Source organism: Bos javanicus, chromosome 9 (genome assembly GCF_032452875.1).
Source record: "Bos javanicus breed banteng chromosome 9, ARS-OSU_banteng_1.0, whole genome shotgun sequence".
Taxonomy (NCBI): domain Eukaryota; kingdom Metazoa; phylum Chordata; class Mammalia; order Artiodactyla; family Bovidae; genus Bos; species Bos javanicus.
In genome coordinates this window covers 98,173,006-98,196,307 of record NC_083876.1, presented here as the reverse complement: position 1 = coordinate 98,196,307, position 23,302 = coordinate 98,173,006, and the positions used below count along the sequence as shown (strand labels likewise).

At 39.5% G+C, this 23,302-nt stretch overlaps 1 protein-coding gene and 1 long non-coding RNA gene across 4 annotated transcripts in view; one reads left to right on the top strand and one right to left on the bottom strand.

Annotated features, from left to right (window-relative positions):
• The window catches only part of PRKN (parkin RBR E3 ubiquitin protein ligase), a 1,237,035-nt gene that overhangs the window by 9,006 nt on the left and 1,204,727 nt on the right, over positions 1–23,302 (top strand). The window contains exon 1 of one of the 3 annotated variants that reach the window (XM_061428496.1): positions 21,491–21,635. The exons of the other annotated variants lie outside the window; for them this stretch is intronic. The gene's annotated coding sequence lies outside the window, so the exon portion shown is untranslated. Of the gene's footprint in view, positions 1–21,490; positions 21,636–23,302 lie in introns of those variants that run through there. 3 annotated transcript variants of the gene reach the window in all.
• Positions 21,079–23,302, bottom strand: part of LOC133254273 (uncharacterized) — a 35,313-nt gene continuing 33,089 nt past the window's right edge. The window contains exon 4 of the long non-coding RNA XR_009738628.1: positions 21,079–21,497. This is a non-coding gene — a long non-coding RNA (uncharacterized LOC133254273). The remainder of the gene's footprint in view (positions 21,498–23,302) is intronic.

Sequence of the window (23,302 nt, the reverse complement as noted above, 5' to 3'; positions counted from 1 at the left end):
CAGAGGGAGTGGAATGGACAAGGATAGAGCATAAGAAGGGGGAAGAACAATCAGGGGAGGAAGATCAGGGCCTGTTTGGAAAGTTCAGGTTTTGTTTTATAAGTAATGAGGAACCATTAGGTCTTAATGCTAAGAATGGGCCTGTTCAGGTTTATTTTTAGAAGCTTTGGCAGCAGGGTTATGTTGTCTCCCTCATTTACTTTTGACTGACACAGGAATTACAGCAATACGAATCCGGTCTGTCCCAGTTTAACAAAGAGTAGCATGTCTGCAACAAGTGGACACTGTGTTGACTTGTAAGGCCCGTTGGGGCAGAGGAAGCAAACAGCTGAAGCTTGCCCTGGTCAGTGGCAGGTGAATGTTGTGAGTCAGGCCTCCTCCGAGACAGCAGGGAATAGCAGAACCGGTGGCTGAAAGTGAGAAGTGAATTCCAATTAAAAATAAATGAATAAAATTGACATCAGCCAAATTAAATGGTGGGAGTCCAATGCACCTCTTCCTACGTCGGAGCTTTAAGTGATTCAGATGATTAGCTATGCCGTGATAGAATAGACAGATCCTTCCAAAACTCTGTGTTTACAGATTATTTGATGGACTCATTCTCCTGTTAAACTTTGAAGACCTAAATCTTTCCATTTTAATGTTACGTGTTTATTTACCTGCCTTATTCTTGAGGAAAGGAGGATGTTTCAATTATATTATGTATGCTTCATACATAATAAATAATTGTTGAATGAATGAAAGTATGAATCAGAGGAGAAATGGAGAGCAGACCATTGTCTTGTCTCTCATTTTGTCTTCTCCAGTCACGCTTCCTGTTTGCCTTGATGATGTTGCCTTACCTGATGTATCTTGTAGCCCCCAAACCCAGCATAATCCCAGTGAGTGTTGAAATGGATGAAAACATTAATAAATAGGGTAGTAACTCTTTGGTTTTTTATTTTGGTAATTACTAAGTGTATTAAAGCATTTCAAATTCTGATACAATGGTTCATTAATTTTGAGAGAGAAATTTTAGTCACATTTTTCTCTGTAAAAAAGTGGAGCTTGCGCAGGACAATCATTTTTTTTTTTTTTACCCTGTCCTTTGCTGTTGTTTCTCTCTATTGCTTCTCTAATGCTTGCCCTTAGAGGGAGGCCATTACATTATTTTAATTCTGGAACCAGCTAGGATTTTAAAGTAGTTACTCTACACAGGATGTTTAAAGTATAAATTACATGAATGCATTGTCTCTTTTCCAACCTTTAGCTTTTAGCTTTACAACAAATTTATTTTTGCATCATTGGGGTCTGTATTTACTTGTTTCCTTAATGCAGTTTTTCTCCATGGAATACTCTCAGTAGAAACATATGCTCGAAGCTTCAAAGTAATTACAATATCACTAAAAGCTTCATAATCACATTACTGAACCTAAATGTTAAAAAATTTGATTTTCCTTGATCCAATCATTTCAATTTAATTTTAGGCTACTGCATGATTGATTGAGGAAACCTGGCAGGCCAAAGTCATGGAGTGTTTATAATGTCTAAAGCCTTGCACACAGAACTACAAGGCAATTTAATTTGAGTGGAAATTCATTTTAATTATTCTGAGGGGTTTTTTAATAGGAAAAATGGATTTGTTCGTAAGCTCTTTGTATTTGACTGACTCTGAGGTCATCTATACAGTCTTCTATCTAGAGTATTCACTCACCTCCTCCTCAAGTCCACTAGATAGAGACCTTGGATGACACCAAAGTCCTAGTTCTAAAACAAAGAAGTGAAGCTGGATTTTTTTTTTTTTTCAGAATTATTCTAAAGATGTTCTTTCATCTTATTTATGAGATAGGTTTAAATTATAACCTTTTTAAAATGTGGGTAGTTCAGTTCCATTCAGTCGCTAAGTTGTGTCTGACTCTTTGTGACCCTAGGGACTACAGCCCACTAGGCTTCCCTGTCCATCACCAACTCCCGGAGCTTGTCGGTGATGCCATCCAACCATCTCCTCCTCTGTTGTTCCGTCTCCTCCCACCTTCATTCTTTCCCAGCAGCAGGGTCTTTTCCAGTGAGTCAGTTCTTCCCATCAGGTGGCAAAAGTATTGGAACTTCAGCTTCAACATCAGTCCCTCCAGTGAATATTCAGGACTGATTTCCCCTAGGATTGACTGGTTTGATCTCCTTGCAGTCCAGGGGACTCTCAAGAGTCTTCTCCAACACCACAGTTCAAAAGCATCAATTCTTTGGCATTCAGCTTTCTTTATGGTCCAACTCTCACATCTATACATGGCTACTGGAAAAACCATAGCTTTGACTAGACGGACCTTTCTCGGTAAAGTAATGTGTCTGCTTTTTAATATGCTGTCTAGCTTGATCATAGCTTTTCTCCCAAGGAGCAAGTGTCTTTTAATTTCATAGCTCTAGTCACCATCTGCAATGATTTTGGAGCCCAAGAAAATAAAGTCTGTCACTGTTTCCACTGTTTCCCCATCTATTTGCCATAAAGTGATGGTACTGGATGCCATGATCTTAGTTTTTGGAATGTTGAGTTTTAAGCTGCCTTTTTAACTCTCCTCAAAATATTTGTATCTGTTTATAGTAAGCGAGCACAACTCCAGAAGTGGCTTTGCATCAGGCATTTATTCTGCCTCTGTGTAATTAAGTAACAGCATATGCCAGCAACATCAGTTATACATGAGAATACAGAACTCTATGAATAAACATATCTGCCTTGTCCTCATGGCTCACGGTGGGTGGGCAGAGAAATGGTCATCCATCAAACTCATGTCTGTGATTATTCTCAAAAACCATTTATTTTTATTTTTAATGAATTATGGAGAGAAGTGAATATGAAGTTACTTTCTGAAATAATGTGGATTTTCCTAATTTTAAGCACATTTAAAAAATGTATATACATTGTAAAGCAGTAAATCTAGAATATTTATTGATCATATATGATATGCAGCCAGAAATCTAGAAATTAAACTACTTTTATAACTCTGCTTCTAAATTATTATTTCACCCTCTTTTTCAAGTTGTTCCTTTGCTTTTAACAGAAAGTAATAGATAATAGGGTGTCTGGTGCCTCAGTGATAAAGCATCCATCTGCCAGTGCAGGAGACGTGGGTTTGATCCCTGGGTTGGGAAGATCCCCTGAAGTAGGAAATGGCAGCCCACCCCAGTATCCTTGCTTGGAGAATCCCATAGACAGAGGAGCCTGACGGACTATGGTCCATGGGGTCGCAAAGAGTCAGATACAACTAAGCAACTGAGCACACACACGATAATTAACAGGTCTTTGGCACTGTCATACACAAAGCACCAGGTGGAACTTGAATCTTTTTTTTTTTTACATTTCTGAAGGTGAATTTTGAATCTTATACACTTTGCTTGTGTCGGACTTTTGACAATGGAAATTAAAATATTTCTCAACTCTTTTATTACCTGACTCTTGAAACTTTTCCTGCTTTCCCTCCCCATTGGTAATTTATAAATTATGGTCTTAATTTTATAAATAATGGTCTTCTAGCTGTTTTTCTGCCTCCATGAGTATAGGCTTATTGTTTGTAAATTGATTGATAGATTGATGGTACTTTAGAAAATCAGGCTTAGAATAAAAAAAAAATGTGTATACATATTTTTTGTGGCTAGTAGCACTCCTTATTCATTTCCTTCCCCGTCTTGGCCACATCTCAATTCTCCCTTCCCCCTAAACTAGACTGCGACTGTTGCATATACTTTTCTTCTTCACACTGAAGCGCAGTGTAATGGTATTAATGGTTTCCCTTCATAGGAGTTTTGCTATGGGGGAGGTGGAACTGAAGAGTAACATTTTAATTTTATGTTGAGACCCAAGAGGAGAACTCATAGGTTTAGATTCTAGAAGGTAGGGAAATGACCCTGTTTTTTACATTCTCATGTTAATAATTTTTTATTGCTTCTGTCAAAGAATCTAGGATGAGTAGCTTCAACACTAGAACATCTATGTAAGTTCATACTGGAACATTAAGTGTGGGGATGGTTGCCCTAACTGGGCTTTATATCAAGTATCATGAGTGGTTCTTCCCAGAAATAAGCATGTTGGATCTGGGAATTGATATTTAGTCTCAGTTCAGTTCAGTTCAGTCACTCAGTTGTGTCCAGTTCTTTGCAACCCCATGGACTGCAGCATGCCCGGCCTCCTTGTCCATCACCAACTCCCGGACCTTGCTCAAACCCATGTCCATCGAGTCAGTGATGCCATCCAACCATCTCATCCTCTGTCGTCCCCTTCTCCTCCTGCCATCAATCTTTCCCAGCATCAGGGTCTTTTCAAATGAGTCAGTTCTTCGCATCAGGTGGCCAAAGTATGGGAATTTCAGCTTTAACATCAGTCCTTCCAATGAATATTCAGACTGATTTCCCCTAGGATTGACTGGTTTGATCTCCTTGCAGTCCAAGGGACTCGCAAGAGTCTTCTCCAACACCACAGTACAAAAGCATCAGTTCTTCGGCACTCAGGTTTCTTTATAGTCCAGCTCTCACATCCATACATGCCTACTGAAAAAACCACAGCCTTGAGTAGACAGACCTTTGTTGACAAAGTAATGTCTCTGCCTTTTAATATGCTGTTTGCTGCTGTTGCTGCTAAGTTGCTTCAGTCGTGTCTGACTCTGTGCAACCCCATAGACGGCAGCCCACCAGGCTTCCCCGTCCCTGGGATTCTCCAGGCAAGAACACTGGAGTGGGTTGCCATTTCCTTCTCCAATGCATGAAAGTGAAAAGTGAAAGTGAAGTCGCTCAGTCGTGTCCAACTGTAGCAACCCCATGGACTACAGCCCACCAGGCTCCTCCGTCCATGGGATTTTCCAGGCAAAAGTACTGGTGTGGGGTGCCATTGCCATCTCCGAATACGCTGTTTAAGTTGATCATAACTTTTCTTCCAAGGAGTAAGCGTCTTTTAATTTCATGGCTGCAGTCACCATCTGCAGTGATTTTGGAGCCCAAAAAATAAAATCAGCCACTGTTTCCACTGTTTTCCCATCTATTTCCCATGAAGTGATGGGACCAGACGCCATGATCTTAGTTTTCTGAATGTTGAGCTTTAAGCCATCTTTTTCACTCTCCTTTTTCACTTTCATCAAGAGGCTCTTTAGTTCTTCTTCACTTTCTGCCATAAGGGTGGTGTCATCTGCATATCTGAGGTTATTGATATTTCTCCCAGCAATCTTGATTCCAGCTTGTGTTTCATCCAGCCCAGCGTTCCTTATGATGTACTCTGCGTATAAGTTAAATAAGCAGGGTGACAATATACAGCCTTGACGTTCTCCTTTTCCTATTTGGAACCAGTCTGTTGTTCCATGTCCAGTTCTAACTGTTGCTTCTTGACATGCATACAGATTTCTCAAGAGGCAGGTCAGGTGGTCTGGTATTCCCATCTCTTCAGAATTTTCTGCAGTTTGTGGTGATCCACACAGTCAAAGGCTTTGGCATAGTCAATAAAGCAGAAATAGATGTTTTTCTGGAACTCCATTGCTTTTTTGATGATCCAACGGATGTTGGCAATTTGATCTCTGGTTTCTCTGTCTTTTCTAAAACCAGCTTGTACATCTGGAAGTTCATGGTTCACATATTGTTGAAGCCTAGCTTGGAGAATTTTGAGCATTACTTTGCTAGCGTGTGAGATGAGTGCAATTGTGTGGTAGTTTGAGCATTCTTCGGCATTTCCTTTCTTTGAGATTGGAATGAAAACTGACCTTTTCCAGTCCTGTGGCCACTGCTGAGTTTTCCAAATTTGCTGGCGTATTGAGTGCAGCACTTTCTCTACTTAAATTCTAATAAGTTAGCCAGTTAATGTATTGTGGATGCTGTCAGAAGACAAAAGACTCATGGATCAGAGACAAAGGACCTCATTGCTCATGGTGCAGCAAGCTGCGTACATGTTGTCCTATTGGCAACAGTTCCCTTTGCCCAGATATGGCCCAGAGGAATGTAATATGGCCCAGATGAATGCCAGGCATGCAGTGGATTTGCATTGCAGATGATGACCTGATGACTGTTTATAAAGCTTGACATATGCACCGCTATTACGGCAAGCATAAATGGACCTTCTCCCTTATTTTGTTGCTTGGTGCACAGCTGGATTGTCACTAAGTATACAGGAAATTAAATGCAGTAACAATTCTTGTTAGATTTTTTAGTTCTAAAATATGTGCTCTTGTATTTGTCGTGTCTGAATCCATAAATTGATCATTTCTTTGGGTTATTTTCCCCTTCAGGAGGAGAATGTATTACCAAAAAATAGTGATGCTGTTTCTTTAATATAAATAACTTGAAATGGAATATTTGTGGTTTTCTCAATATCAATGCAAAGATAACCAAGTGAAACAGTCTGTTTATTTTAGTCCTTCATGTTGAATAATCTTTCTAAAAATGTATTCCTTTCTCCTGCCATGGTAAAAATAGTAGACTGAATGTAATTCTATATTGCATCATTCAGAAAGTATCTTTTATTATCTTAGAATTATCAGTTATCATTCAAAATATTATAAGTGTAAAAAAAAGGTAGGTTAACTTGGATGCTTAGTGACTCCATAACTTAACCTGAATACTTTTAGTTTTTGCTTAATAAACAATATTTATATGTTATATATCCTGAAAATGTGGCTGTTAGATGACTTTTCCATCGCAGTAGCCATTATTTACTGCTTGATGGAGAAAACTTTGCTTTCTTGGTTAGGAAGCATCTTTTATATTTATGAGAATTCTAACACACAATTTAATGAGCTTTTTAATATTCTTTTCACAGTTGTTTTTCTTAAAGAAGTGATTTTATGTAGAAAAACCCCTTTAAAATTCTTGACCCAAGGATAAAATTATCTGGAGTATATTACTCTTTCTCTGTGACAGCAAAATAAAAGAGAGGTTGTTTTCACATATACAGATTTCATCAAGTATGATTGGTAGATTAATATAATATTGAGCTTTTACTATGTTCTTAAGAATATATTCACATATACATACCTGTATATACATACGTATGTGTATGATAGCTTGTTTATATTTTGTAAATGGAAGAGATAGTGACATGGAGAAAAATAATTCCCAGTGTTTACTGAGAGCTATGTTGTGTGTTATATTTTAAGTGGTGTACCTGCATTATGCCATTCAGTCTTCACATCATCTTGTGACGAGTATGGTCCCCGTGATACCCAGGAGGACACTGAGGCTCTGAGGGCTGAGATCGCTGGTCCAGGGTGGTAGGGAGTGGCTGGTGGAGTGAGGATGTGAGCGCGGGTGGCGTGTCTGTGAAGCTGCTGAACTTGGGTAACACCACCGCCCACATGCGCACTGCACTCTCTTGTTTCCCCAATTCCCATTCCAGGTCTCCTCTATGTCTTCACTAACAGAACCCTCCCTGCCTGCCTCCTGAATCTAGTGTAGAGGCTAAAATAGCAGATGAAGCTAAAAAGTTTCTTTGACTTACAACAATTTCCTCCAGAATTATCTTGTTGAAAGTAAATAGCCCATCTGGCTTCCTCTTTTCACAGAGCAAAACTCCTGAGTGAGCTCTGTGACTGAAGCTGGCTGAATTCCACGCAGCGCGGCTGTGGGCCCTCGGGAGACGAGCACAATCTGTTTCCTCTATTTCTAATAAAGGAAAAGAGTTCCTTCATTTGCCTCTTTAATTCATCGCTTGCATTTTATGTCCTTCTTTCTCACAAGAGCAGTTTTCCTGCTGTGGTCTCTCTCTCTCTAACACAGGTAAAATGAAAACAGAATAAACACGTTGGGGTACAAGGGCACTACAATGAAATATCATTAAAACTTGCATTTTAAGACCCTCGCATGAGGTTGTTAGCTGTGTGGTTCCCCTTGATTAGCAGGAGCTGGAGGGGAACACTGAGAAAGCCGAGTTTCTGCTGCTCTCTTCTGTACCTGCTCTCTAAATAAACACAAGTGTTTAGTGTTCTGCTCTAGAATCCACGGGAGTCAAACAGCTAGGCTCTGCACAACCTGTGCATGCCCGTCTGAGTGCCTTAATTTAGCTCTCTGCGTTTACTTCTGAGAAGCTGCAGGGTCTACCCCTCTGGCCCTGGGAATTACCTTCCTACAGGGCTGACTGAGGGTTGCAGAGTAGGGCCTTAAAAACAGACCCGAGTTTCTCAGGCCAAGAAGTTAATTTGATTCTTTTCATGTTTTCAGAGCAGATAAGAATCTTGTAAACTTTATAAGCGCTTAACTGTATTATTTTAATTTCTAATTTTCTTTTGGAACGAGGTTTCAAGAGGTCATCATACAATGTTTGATGCGTTTCCATGACTGACAGCTGTTCTCCAAACCTCATTATTTTGAGGGAAGCGTTCAAAAAAGCCAGTTCCTTGCCTCCAAGAGGCTTGATACTGCTCATTAAATGACAATACAGAAGAGGGATATCTAGATTTTATACCCTGGAGCATGAGTTCTTAAAGTACTACCAGATTCGACTTGATTAAGGGTGTTTCTGGTCAAGTCAGTGGGATCTGGGGCCCAGAATATTAGGACTGGCCCTGTAGGCTAAAGTTTCCATCTATACACCTGTGAGTGCAAATGATATTGCCATATAGCTGTTTCTAAAACCATGTTCCTTTTAGTGAGGAAAGAGTTTTCAAGAATATCACCTAAAGGCTGGCCACGGGAGGGGGCAGCTAAGTGAGGGCCTGACCCCTGACCCTACTTGTGCATGCAGCTGCTCCCCAGGCCCCACCACAAACACCCTGTCAGTGCTTGTCTGACATCAAGCGTGGGTATGGCTGGTGTGGAGGGCTTCCATCACAGACACTAAAAAGCTGGAAGATAATTTCTAGAACTTGTTAAAGTCCCTTTTTATTTTAACATTTTTCATTTTTGTTGTTGAAGATAACAAAAAAGGAACATTACAAAGTGATAACGTGAAGTACATCTTTACCTTTGAAACGCTTCAGTTCCCAGTATGTTTTTGTTTGCCAATATAAATCTCTATACTCTTGGTAAATACAATACAATTATTTGATATAGTTTAAAAGTGGTTGATAAGAATACTGTTTTCTTGGTAGATTTTTGCAGTATAAATAAAACATGAAGCCCTTTTGTTTTGCAATTCAGATATCGTCTTTGAGTACCCACTGGTGCTAGATTCTACCAGGCCCATTCACATACAATGATTAATTTAACATTCTTCATGAAATGGCCCTCCGTGACCTCTAGTTTGCCAATGAGGAAATCAAATCTAGCTTTTTTTTTTTTTTTCTATTCAGAACATGTTTATACACGTTCACAAATATTTATAAAATAGCTTGACTAAAATTTCTTGGCTGATTATCCTTGAAGATGTCATATTTGGAACTCAGAGTACATTGCTCCTAAAACATTTTCAGGTGTGTCTGTTTAGCAAAACTAGTCCAGTGAGCTTTGATGTAGGGTCTAGAATAGCCTGAACCATTCGTATATCTAATTATCTTATTGGGAACGTGAGACACAAGACTGAAGCTAGCTGCTTGTGATCTAGTTCATTCCTGAGGCTCAGTCTCCCAGGAGTTTGGGAGAAGAAATGGTAGGATTTGTACATGGGGAGGAATGCAGATACAGAGACTTTGGTTTCCTAAAGGATGTTAAAGTGGTTCGTTGCTCCAGCATCCCTCCCAGGGTACTCCCCTTCTGGCCACAGCCGCCCGTGGCCCACCAGTGCCTGGGGGCGCTGGGCCCGTTTTGCCCAGGTGGAGGGCACTGCCAGCTCAGGCAGTTCTGTTAGTTCTGAGAGCCTGAGTGGACACTGTCTTCACCCTTTGCTCTCACTGTTTCACTCTCAGGGTCTGTTTTTAAACTCTTGAGTCCTTCTCTCTGATGCTAACTAAAGAGGATACCAGGTAAAGACTGTGAATCTTTGTCCCAAATTTATCCATCCCTAGGCCTTGTTGAATTCTTGAAGTATGTACGTGGTAAGTCGCTTCGGTTGTGTCTGACTCTTTATGACCCTTGGGACTGTAGCCCGCCAGGCTTCTCTGTCCATGGGGATTTCGCAGACAGGAATACTGGAGCGGGTCGCCATGCCCACCTCCAGAGGATCTTCTGGCTCAGGGATTTGAACCCGTGTCTCTTTTGTCTCCTGCATTGGCAGGCGGTTTCTTTACCAACAGCGCCACCTCGGAAGCCTGAACTCTTAAGTTAGGGGTTTGATTACGAAGCAAACCTCTCTTTTCCCAAACTGCCTGTGGCCTCTAGGCAGACAGGTGGCCTCTAGGCAGACGGGCCGCCTCGATGTTGTGGCCACTGCAGTCTCGGATCCTGGTCGTCTCAGTTTATCGTGGGGCTCTGCTCGTTCCCGTCTGTGTGACTGTGAAACAGGAGCCTCTGGAAGCCCTGCCTTCCTCATCTGTAAAGTGGAGATAATGTTATCTACATCCATGGAGGGCTCCAGGATTAAATAGGAAGTTCTTAGCCCAGTGCCTGAAAACATTCTCAAAGTAGACAGTTGGTTTGTGAGAAAGATACAGGGGAAAAAAAAAGAAACTGTTTTATATTAGGTTTCATCTGCATAGCCCTGCTGCTGGCAATGTGCTGGTTTTTCTCTTTTCCAGGTATTAGAAATGTGAATCTGTTTTGGTTTTACCCACAAGATTTAGAATAAAGAACTGAACAGTATAGCTATGAGTTAACGTGAATTAGGACAAGGAATGAATATAAAATGGTAAACTTCAATGTAGTAAGAATAACACCTTAATAAATTTTGTACATGTACTAAAAGTTTATTTTAAAAAGCATGAAGATTTATTTCATTGTGTTATAGTTGATCTTTCATTAGAATTCTCAAACATATCAGAAACATTCTAAATGCTGCTTTTCAGATTTTTTCTTTTCAGTAATAAAGAGTCTAAATCTAAGTCTAATACTAAAGTCTGTTTTGTTGAAACTCTAGAGAAAGGTTGAACATTTCTTAGTTGACAAATAAAATGTTAAAAGAAGATTTTCCTAGTAATCCAGCATCTAGAATACTACTGAAATTTATGTAAAATCTTAAGATATGCCAAATATTAAGTGAAATTTGGATCATTTAATTTTTACCTACATGATTTTAAAAGTTGGTTTTTAATATGCCTTTATGGTTTCAGTCAGTCCTCCTAGATATCAGTCAACAGTGTACAGGCAATGAAGCTTTTCTCTGACACCAATTCATTAGGAAAGCTCATTTAAGGAGTTAAACATCTCTCACTTGTCAACAGTGAGATAATTATGCACTATTAATTCTCATGTCATTTCAAAAAGCGCTATTTTAAAACTATTCATTTCATCAATCCTGAGAACTAGGATAAGGTAGACAGCCTGCTGTAAACCAATTTAAGATGTGATTACATTGCTTTATTCCTGCAATGCAGGAATCAGAAAGTTGATTTAATATGAATACAGCTTTTGAAATGCTTCTTACTTCATTTTAAGAGATGAATATGATTAGGCAACCTTCAGAGGACAAAGGAGTTGATGTAGAAGAAAGGAGCTTTCATTTATTCTGCCATTTGCAGAATCAAGGTGGTGTGTGGGGAGGGATAAGGAAGAAAATCAGGAAATGGTAGTTTTCTTTGTTGTTTTATCTAAATGAAGCTTTTGTGTGTATCTGCTGTCTGTATATTATTATCTGAGAATTAGAATTGTTTAAACTTTGCAATGGCCATCTATGGAGGAACTAGAAAATGATTTTTTTTCAAAATAGAGAACTTTTGTTGTTTAACTACTCAACATTTCTTTCAAGGGAACAATTTTAAATAAACTGGAGAATCAGTATACCATAACAGATATTTAGAAACATTAATTTCAGTATCTTGAAAAATATATGATGCTTGAAGTTCCTTAATCTACAGACCTTACCTAAATGTTACTGTATAAAATTTTGGTTCTTTAAGTTTATTTTTTTTTTTTGCTTTTTTGACCTTAAAGAACAATTATCAAGATAATATTCAGCTTTTATTTTAAAGACATCAATTTGCATGTTTTACATGCACAAAGTTACATGCACAAAGATAGTTTTACAAAGACATTCTACTATGGTTTTTAAGTGAAGTGAAAGTCACTCAGTTGTGTCCAACTCTTTGTGTCCCCAAGGACTATACAGTCCATGGAATTTTCCAGGCCAGAATACTGGAGTGGGTAGCCGTTCCCTTCTCCAGGTTTTTAAATACTTTTTAAATAGAAGATACATGGAAATTGTTTATAAATGAAACTGTTCCCCACATACAGTCATAAGCTTCTGTTGGTTTTTATTTTGTGGTATGTGTTTGTGTGGTATGTGAGTGTGTAAGTAAAGAATGAGGCCATATAGCTATAATTTTGCTAACCCCAAAGATCAGTGCTGAAGTTATAACTGAAGTATTAAAAGTTGAGTTGTGCACAAAGACTCTTGCTGGTTGATCCTTGACTTTTCAGAATCAGCTATCTTACTACGTTGTTTCAAGTCCTAGGTAAATTGACTGGCGCACTGGTGTCCTTGACTTCTATATAAATGGGTTTATTTCTGTCACATTTAAAATGATGGATAGTTTATGTAGTTTACTGCTGTAGGAGGGCTTCCCTGGTGTCTCAGATGGTAAAGAACCTGCCTGTAATGCAGGAGACCCGAGTTTGATCCCTGGGTCAAGAAGATCCCCTGGAGAAGGGAATGGCTACCCACTCCAGTATTCTTGCCTGGAGAATTCCGTGGACAGAGGCTACAGTCCATGGGGTCACGACTGAGTGACTGACACTTTCACTTTTCACTGCTGTAATAGGTTTAATTCTAGTGCTGACCCCGTGATCTACTTTTTTAAAGAATGCATCACAAACTAAAAAATTACTTTTAGGTTACTTAAACCTCTTACTTTAGATTATATCAAGAATCTGATAAAAGTCTATTTCCATTCTTAATTCTTGCCGTCTGTGCATTTGCTAAATATTATGGTATAGGATCTTTTACAAAACTACCTTATTACAGTATCTCATTTAAGCAATGCATCTTAGGCCAAACCAGTAGCTGTTTTTCTTGTTCAATTATAATCATACTGAATTTTGGTTTTCACACCAATTGGCACTAATGAAAAATGACTTAAGTTATTTTTTAAGTTTGCTGGGTATATGTTAATCAATATTAGCCCTCAGATTTTAATGGTTACCACCACTGATTGCTTTATTCAGCAAGACTTTTTACTGATCTCTGAAGAGAGCCAGAGTCTAGTGTTACAAATTAGAACAATTCTAGACACTGATTTTGCTGTTTAGAAGCTTGTGTTTAGCTGGGGAGACAAGCCACATATATATATATATATAAAATAACTAATAGAAACATATGTCATGAAACACTTTAGGAAAGAAAAAATCAATACAGATTGGAATGATTGTTTACTCATCAAAAAGATGAGCCTTGAATTGGGCCTTGAAGAATGTATAACTTTTGTAAAGAAAAGGGGTAAAGGATGTATGGTTGATATGAGTATTTCATGTTGAAGGATGGTTAGCAAACGAATCAATTTCAGGTTGAGACTCATACAGAACCAAACTTGGGTTTCAGAAGAGAATAGGAAGAAGAAATCGGTGGGGGGAGATATTAACATATGATACCTACTCTTTGCTGGTATTTTAGTTTAATTATGCCAGTTAATTCTCAAAAGATAACCCTCTAGTTTGATGTTGTGGTCACAATTTTTCTATGAAGGAAAGCAAATCGTATATTCTTGCTGGAGGCCACCAGACAAGGAAGTGAGTGAAGTTCAGATGCGAATAGTCAAAATCTTTGTGTTATCAAAATTTCTGTTGTTTCACTTGTACCGAACTAAAAATGATGGGCAAAAAACAAGGTTTTCCTGCTATTTATGCATATTGGACATACTAGAAATATAAAATCTCTTTTTCTTCTTCCTAAATCAGTTTCTTCCAACTTACTTTTGTTAATGGCTTCAGTATTCTTTTAATAACTCAGACTTCAGACACTGGAGTCATTTTTATTCTTAAAATTAGATTTTATTTCATATTTGACTTTGAAAAATATAACAAGAAATGGACAGAATAGATCACACATTAAAATATTTATTTTTAAATTATCTGTTACTATAGAAAAGCTAAGTTATTGGTGATCTCCAATGTGCTGTGTATACTAATCATATTCCACAATTTATCAGATGTTATCTATTCAGAGTTTCAGCATAGTGTATAGAAGGAATTAATCATTTCTCTAATCCTAGCTTTGTTTATTTTGCTGTAATACAGCGGCAGGGGAGAGGCATGTATTTCTTCCTCTAGAGTTCTCCAGGTTGCTCAGGGTAAAAAGTTCACCTGCCAAGCAGGAGACAACAGTTTGATCACTGGGTCTGGAGGATCCCCTGGAAAAGGAAATGGCAGTCCGTTCCAATGTTCTTAGCAAGAAAATCCCATGGACAGAGGAACCTGGGGGGCTATAGTCCATGGGGCTGCAAAGAGTCAGACATGATTTAGTAACAAAACAGCAGCAGCAGCATTTTTTTCTCCATATGTTAGCATTATATATTGATTTCCATTAATATATTTTTGTAATTTTTTTTTCTTTTCAGTAAGATTTTTAAATGGCAAGAATGATTTTATATTCTTCCCGCACATCTTCCTCACGCTTTGTTCATCACCTAGTAGTCTAAATGTATCCCTTGACTTACATTACCTGAAATGGTCTGGAAAGGTTTATTTTTCTATCCCAGTGGCTATCTATAGGCTATACCCACCATCACTTAACCCTTAACCATACATAGGAGTAATTTAATGATATTTGTAAAATGGCTAACAAAACCTTTTAGTGGACAATTGAGAGCTCTTCAAAAAACGTTCAAGTAGGCTTGTTTCTGTGAACTCGATCACCAGATCAGGTTTTATGAGTACCACTCTCTGTTCAAGAAATGTTCATAGTAATGTATATATTCTAGCACTTCCTCGTCTATATTCTAGCAGTTCTAACATACTCTACTTCCAAATATAAGGGATTTGTACCCTACTGGAATCTCCTACCTCAAAAGGAAATAGCTATAAATCTGGGGCATAATACAGAACAACTGACTGAAGGTGGTAGAGGGGAAGAGAAGCAGAAAGCCCTGTGGCAAGTGCATGGCTTGAGGGGAGGGGGGTGGGGAGCCATAGAAGGAGGTTTGGGTGTCAGTGGATTTTCCCTTGGGGCCAAGTACTTGTGGACACATGAGGTGCAAGAGGAAAAACAGTCTTTCTGGCCAGGGGCTGCAGAAACGTGAGGCACCTGGGCTTTGGGAGCCACGGTCATTAGGGTTTAGCTGGGATCCTCATGCTGATATGATGGTTCCTGAACACTAGCCAGCACACGAAGTTATCGATAAGAAGACAAAAGGAGCAAAGGGCTAGTGGCAAAATGTAGCAAAACAGTCCATCCATCCCCTTGTAAAGGACTTCACCACAGCCAACCGATGGTATACTAACACCAGTAACAAGGACTCTATTATATGGCCACCTCTTGTTGTGAAATGTAGTTTAAAAAAAAAAAAATCTAGGCCCCCTTCTACCCCTCATTATACCAGGATTCTGTTAACAAAGAGGGAGAGACAAGGCAACTAGCAGGCTTTGCCACAGTTACAGATACTCTGTCTAAGCTGATCCTCTTCTGGAACCTCAGCACATCTGCTGAGATGTTCAAGCGGGGGAACGAAAGCATTTCCTGTACACGAACAAGACTTTTACATAACATATATGTACGTCTGAAGATATGGGCCAAGTCCCCAGAGTCTCCTGTAATCGCCCTTCTCAGGGGCAGCAAATGAGGCGGCTTAGGACACAAAGCATGTATCAGTCTCCGTTGTCCTCATGATTCACGAGGTCTGAAAATGACTTCCCTTCCTCAACTGTCTTCTCCTTACCTGTGCTATAATGTGACAGCCTCACTTATCCTATAGAATGTGCTGTGCTGTGCTTAGTCACTCAGTCATGTCCAACTCTTTGCGACCCCATGGACTATAGCCTGCCAGGTTCCTCTATCCATGGGGATTCTCCAGGCAAGAATTTCCTGTAGTTGGTTGTCATGCCCTTCTTCAGGGGATCTTCCCAACCCAGGGATCAAAACCAAGTCTCCTGCACTGCAGGCGGATTCTTTACTGTCTGAACTACCAGAGAAGCCCATCCTATAGAATATGTAAGATGAAATGAAATAGGATCCAGGAATTTTTATTTTTAACTTGGACTCCTCTCTTAAGAAATGGTACTATTGAGAGTATTGAAAATCTACTAAAAATGGATATGCAAAAATTGATTCCATAAACTTAATAGCTTTTGAAGATTTTCAATGAGTTTTCAACTTCAATAAAGTTTTAACTATTCCTTGAATAGATGTAGCCTAATTTTTGAGATCTCTTCAAGAAAATTAGAGATACCAAGGGAACATTTCATGCAAAGAAGGGCTCAATAAAGGGCAGAAATGGTATGGACCTAACAGAAGCAGAAGATATTAAGAAGAGGTGGCAAGAATACACAGAAGAACTGTACAATAAAGATCTTCATGACCCAGATAATCATGATGGTGTGATCACTCACCTACGGCCAGACATCCTGGAATATGAAATCAAATGGGCCTTAGAAAGCATCACTATGAACAAAGCTAATGGAGATGATAGAATTCCAGTTGAACTATTTCAAATCCTAAAGGATGATACTGTGAAAGTGCTGCACTCAACATATCAGGAAATTTGGAAAACTCAGCAGTGGCCACACGAATGGAAAAGGTCAGTTTTCTTTCCAATCTCAAAGAAAGGCAATGTCAAAGAATGCTCAAACTACCGCACAATTGCACTCATGTCACACGTTAGTAAAAAAATGCTCAAAATTCTCCATGCCAGGCTTCAACAGTAGTGAACTGTGAACTTCCAGTTGTTCAAGCTGGTTTTAGAAAAGGCAGAGGAACCAGAGATCAAATTGCCAACATCCGCTGGATCATTGAAAAGGCAAGAGAGTTCCAGGAAAACATCTATTTCTGCTTTATTGACTATGCCAAAGCCTTTGACTGTGTGGATCACAATAAACTGTGGAAAATTCTGAAAGAGATGGGAATACCAGACCACCTGCCTCTTGAGAAATCTGTATGCAGGTCAGGAAGCAACAGTTAGAACTGGACATGGAACAACAGACTGGTTCCAAACAGGAAAAGGAGTACGTCAAGGCTGTATATTGTCACCCTGCTTATTTAACTTATATGTAGAGTACATCATGAGAAACGCTGGGCTGGATGAAGCACAAGCTGGAATCAAGATTACTGGGAGAAATATCAATAACTTCAGATATGCAGATGACACCACCCTTATGGCAGAAAGTGAAGAAGAACTAAAGATGCTTACTCCTTGGAAGAAAAGTTATGACCAACTTAGACAGCATATTAAAAAGCAGAGACATTACTTTGCCAACAAAGTTCCGTTGAGTCAAGGCTATGGTTTTCCAGTAGTCACGTATGGATGTGAGAGTTGGACTATAATGAAAGCTGAGCACTGAAGAATTGATGCTTTTGAACTGTGGTGTTGGAGAAGACTCTAACCAGTCCATCCTAAAGGAAATCAGTCCTGAATGTTCATTGGAAGGACTGATGTTGAAGCTGAAACTTCCAATACTTTGGATGTGAATAACTGACTCATTTGCAAAGACCCTGATTCTGGGAAAGATTGAAGGCAGGAGGAGAAGGGGACAACAGAGGATGAGATGGTTGGATGGCATCACCAACTCAATGGACATGAGTTTGAGTCAACTCTGGGAGTTGGTAATGGACAGGGAGGCCTGGCATGCTGCAGTCCATAGGGTTGCAAAGAGTCGGACATGACTGAGTGACTGAACTGAATTGAACTGAACTTTTTGTTGCTGTAACATACATAGAAAATAAAATAAAGCTATTTTTATACTATTGATATTTGTTTCTGTTTAATTTTCTACTATAGAAAGTATAAAAGATTTTCCTTATCAACAATGTGAGGGTTATACAGAATTAGGGAGAGTAGTACAATGAACTCTATACCAGTCGCCCAACTTTAATAACTGTCAGCCCATGTCTGATCTTTTTCATCTGTGCTCTCAATTAGCCACCCTCTCACCTCCAGCACCTGGATGTTTGGAAGAAAACATCTGGATTCTGAGTTGAACAAAGGATCTTTTGTTAAAAAATTAAGAGACAGTAGAACATAATTGCAGAGAAGGCAATGGCACCCCACTCCAGTACTCTTGCCTGGAAACTCCCATGGACAGAGGAGCCTGGTAGGCTGCAGTCCATGGGGTCGCTAAAAGTCGGACATGACTGAGCAACTTCACTTTAACTTTTCACTTTATGAATTGGAGAAGGAAATGGCAACCCACTCCAGTGTTCTTGCCTGGAGAATCCCAGGGACGGGGGAGCCTGATGGGCTGCCGTCTGTAGGGTCGCACAGAGTCAGACACAACTGAAGTGACTTAGCAGCAGCAGCAGCAGAACATAATTGAATACCAATTTGATGTTAAGGAAATATTAAAAAATTTTTAGATGTGTAATATTGGAGTAGGAAATGGCAACCCACTCCAGTGTTCTTGTCTGGAGAATCCCAGGGACGGGGGAGCCTGGTTGGCTGCCGTCTATGGCGTCGCCCAGAGTCGGACACGACTGAAGCGACTTAGCAGCAGCAGCAGCAGATGTGTAATGGTATTCCAGTACACTTTAGAAGAGTCCTTCCCTGTTATAGATAAATTCTGAAATATTTATGGATGAAGAAAATGTAATCTCCGAGATGGAGCATCTTTTTAAAAATCCTTCCTGTCACCAATCATATGAATAAACAACTCAGTGAATTCAGGGTCTAATTTCTTCACAACAAATGAATGCTCTTCCAAAAGACCTTTGCATTCCCAGTCACTAAAGCCTAATCAGGGGCACAGGAAAAATCCACCAACTTCTAAATCAAAAGTTTCAAGTAGAAACCCACAAGGGAAACAGGGCTTGAACTTGGTTTTCTTCTTCCTCTCATAAGCCTGGGCTTTTCTCATATAGGCAGAACCACATCTTCCTAAGGATTCAGCACTGAACTCCTTGGCCTAAAAAGCCAGGATGTTAATGATCTAGCACTCTGTGTTTTCCTGATTTTTTTGTCTTCATGATATTTAGCAATCCTTACTATGGGGATATATTGTGTCCTTCATTTTTATCCTTTATCATTTTTTTCTTTCACTGTGCCCCTTCCTCACTCTTCCCCTCACTAGAACCTGCTACCCATTGCCCCCTGTCCTTACTCCAGTCCTCATTACCTGTTGTTAGTTCATTTGTAGAAGAGAAAAAATAACATTTACTGAACACCTTATGCCAGACACTGGTTGGGTAGGTAGATGCTCATTTAATCTTCAGAATAGCCATGCATTCTGCATATCCCAGTTGTATTAGTTGTATCCCAATAGCCATGCATTCTGCATATCCCATTCTGCATATCTTTGGTTCAGAGAGACCACAGTTGCCCCCAAATCAGCAGTTAATTGTTAGCCATGATTTAAACTCTATTACAGTTTCTCCTTGAACTAACTCCATGCCATGAACTTCCAATTTTACCATATTTTACTATTAATGCTTTATTTTTTTCTTGCTACATTAGAGGTTCTATTAGTCATTCTACTCAAAATGTTTTTAAAATACAATCACTTCTGAACATTAAAAGTGGCATTAAATTAAAATTAAAAATCTCTGACTTTAAATACTTTTCTTTTTTAAAACAATTTTTATTATGTATTGAGGTATAGCCAATTAACAGTGTTATGATAGTTTCAGGTGAACAGTGAAGGGATTCAGCAGTGCCTGTACATACATCCACTCTCCCCCATTAATACTTTTTAATATTCCTAAATATTGCTTAAGGTGTTACTTGCTCAGTTGTGTCTGACTCTTTGCAGCCTCATGGACTATAGCCCACCAAGCTCCTCTGTCCACGGCATTTTCCAGGTAAGGATACTGGAGTGGGTTGCCATTCCCTTCTCCAGGGTTCTTCTTGACCCAGGGATCAAACCTGGGTCTCCAGAGTTGGCAGTCAGATTGTTTACTGGTTGAGCCACCAGGGAATTCTTTGTTTAATTTGTATAGTTATATATAACCTGTTTTATAACTCAGGTCCACTTACAGTTTGTTCACTCAGAATTCATTTCCTAAATTATGACAGATCATTGGGAGTCTCTGTGACTCAACTTTACATTGTTCTCTTTAAATGTATAATGACATGGCTAGGTAATCAACAAATATCCATTTCCAAAGGTCAGAAATAATACTGAACAGTATAGTTTTAAGAAAAATTTCCTGTTGAATTGATGGGATAGTGAGTGAGGAAAATATAGTGTATGAGCAAAGACATAGAATGTTTTTACAGATCTAATTTTATAAGGAAAGTCATGTCCTGGCAGCATTTTTTAATGGGGCTATAAATTTAGTAATATTTCAGTGGCAATAACAGGATGTTAAATATGACTCTTTATTCCTGAAATTTTAGGTTTTCTTAATGGTAGTTGCCATTACTGAGAGTAACCAACCTTGAGAATGTATTTAACTTAGATTTTGAAGCAATGCGTGCTATGACTTCAATTTCTGTGACCCAGAAATATTGACGTGCTAATTTTCTAAGTTAAAAACTTTCTTTTTTATGTTTTTGTCCTTGCTTAAATGGGCAAATGCTGGCTAAATGTCTTGGAGAATGTAGTATTTTTATGAAATGACAAGAAGTATTGATTTACCTTATTCTTCTTCCCTCAAGCAGAACAGCCATAAAATATGTTCAATTTCTTCTCATTTCTGTCTGCAGATTACACTGACTTGTGGTGTAGAGGACAGGTATGGATGTGATAGGAGCATATTGACAGTTACTAGAGTTTGACTTTAAAGCTTTAGAGCTAAAAAGCAGACTTGACAAATCCATCTGCAGTGTTATTCATTTAATTGTTGTGCTGCTAAGTCTTATTTGTTCGATATAAAAAATGAATGTGGGCCTAACATAGAAAATCCAGATAAGGACCATTCCTTTTGAACTGAAGCTTCACATTTAACATGAAACCTGCTTTGGAACTATTTTGGGAAACTATTCCATATGTAATGTATCATTAAATTAAAAAAAAATATCATCAAATGAAATCAATTTTTAAATCTGTTTAAAAAGTTCTGTACCAGATACTCATAACTTTTTTAAAGGATGAAGATTCACATTTAACTTAAATTGACTTGTGTGTAATTTTCAGGGCTTCCCCGATGACTCAGAGGGATGTAATTTTCAACTATGTTGTTCTTAGGTTAGTCACAGGTAAACGAATTCTTCCCAGACTGTAATTTCTCTTGAGGAATGGCACATCTTAATTTTGAGTAACTTTGAGTGGGTCTCTAAGCTTAGAGGTGCCCATCTGTTCATTTGCTTCCAGGAGCATTAATGCTGGTGGGCAGGTTTCCAAATGGCTGCCGTAAAGACTTGCATCCTGTATGCTTATTCTTTATACTTTTAATTCTGCTTCCGGAGCCTCTTGTTCTGCCGCTTGCCATGATTATCACCCTCATCTCTGGCCTGTAGAACAAGAGAAACAATCACAATTCAGCTCCCGATTGCAGCTATTGACAGAAATGCCTACCAGAGCTCCGTATTTCCTCTTCTACATCTGAAAACACCAAGTTGCTCCAATATTTATCCCTGGACGTGCACAAGGTCAGTAGATACCTTTTTTGTTTATTCAGTAATTTTTATGTGTCATATTAAAAATTCATGTGGAAGTTGAATTAGCTGATTTATTCCTGATATTTACCTCCTGTTTAAATGGTTGTTCAGTCACTACACACCTCCTCAAATGGCTCTTTTTAAAAGGCTGCAATTAAGCTTTTAGAGAGAGCACCAAGATTTTTGAGATCTGAATTGGAGGATTTGAATATCTGAGGAATCCGTGTTTATGTGGAGTTTCCCTGGTGGCTCAGACTATGAAGAATCTGCCTGCAATGCAAGAGACCTGGGTTCCATCCCTGGGTCAAAAAGATCCCCTAGAGAAAGGAATGGCTACCTACTCCAGTATTCTTGCCTGAAGAATCCCATGGACAGAGGAGCGTGGCGATCTCCAGTCCATGGGGTCTCAGAGTCAGACACAGCTGAGAGCCTGACATTTTCATTTTGGGGCTTCCCAGGTGGCAGTAGTGGTAAAGAATCTGCTTGTCAATGAAGGAGTCATAAGAGATGCGGGTTGGATCCCTGGGTCCGGAAGATCCCCTGGAGGGAGGGCATGCAACCCACTCCAGTATTCTTGCCTGGAGAATCTCATGGACAAAGGAGCCTGGTGGGCTCCAGTCGATACAGTCACAAAGAGTCAGACATGCCTGATGCGACTTAGCAAGCATGTGTTTTAAGTAATTAAAGTTTCTTAGAAGCAAAAAAAAAAGCTAGTTATTGGCATCTCGTATTTTGGTGACAGAGGGGTGAAGTCTGCTGGATGGAGAATCTCCTTTTCCAGGTTGAGTGCCTTTCGTATGTTTGGGGCCGAGACCATCGTCAGAGGTGGTGATGGCTCCAGTGCTGTTCCCAGCACTTTCACTGGTCATGGACTGCTTTGGTGCACCTGTTCACTGTTGACCCAAGACCATGTTGAAAGAAAAACCTGAAGATAAACTCTCATTATCCTTTATTGCCCAAAGTAGGGCTGACAAACTGCTTCTTGGATTCTTACAGCTCCATGATGAATGTTTGGGTGGCTCACCAGTTGTACCTCGCCTGGGTAAGGAGGTACCTGGGACATCTTTTCATGAGGCTACATGCGGACACAGTTCAGTCTATAAGTCTGGGATAGTAGATAACACTCATGATTTTGAAGGTCTCACTCAGATACATCTTTTCCTGGAGGCAGTGGGAACCAGAAGATGCAATGTCTCTGTTTTGGGGATCATTACTATTTCTCTTCTGACACATCCCACTTCTGACACATCCTTTGGATTCCCTGGTAGCTCAGACAGTAAAGAGTCTTCCTGCAATGTGGGAGAACTGGGTTCAATCCCTGGGTTGGGAAGAAGGAAATGGAGAAGGAAATGGCAACCCACTCCAGTATTCTTGCCTGGAGAATCCCATGGACAGAGGAGCCTGGCGGGCTACAGTCCCTGGGGTTGCAAAGAGTCGGACATGACTAAGCGACCTCACTTTCACTTCCCTGTTTCTCTGCTGCTGATTCTTCTGACTGTGCTGGCTTCCTCATCCCCTTCAGATAAGAGCTCTACAGTGTGGAATAGTGAGCTGATAGTGACTCACAAAGTGAACTTAGCCAGTTATAAGTAGTTTTTATAACGGAATAGAATAGAAAAGAGTAGAGTAGAAAGGAGAGAGCTTCTCGTCTATGAAGG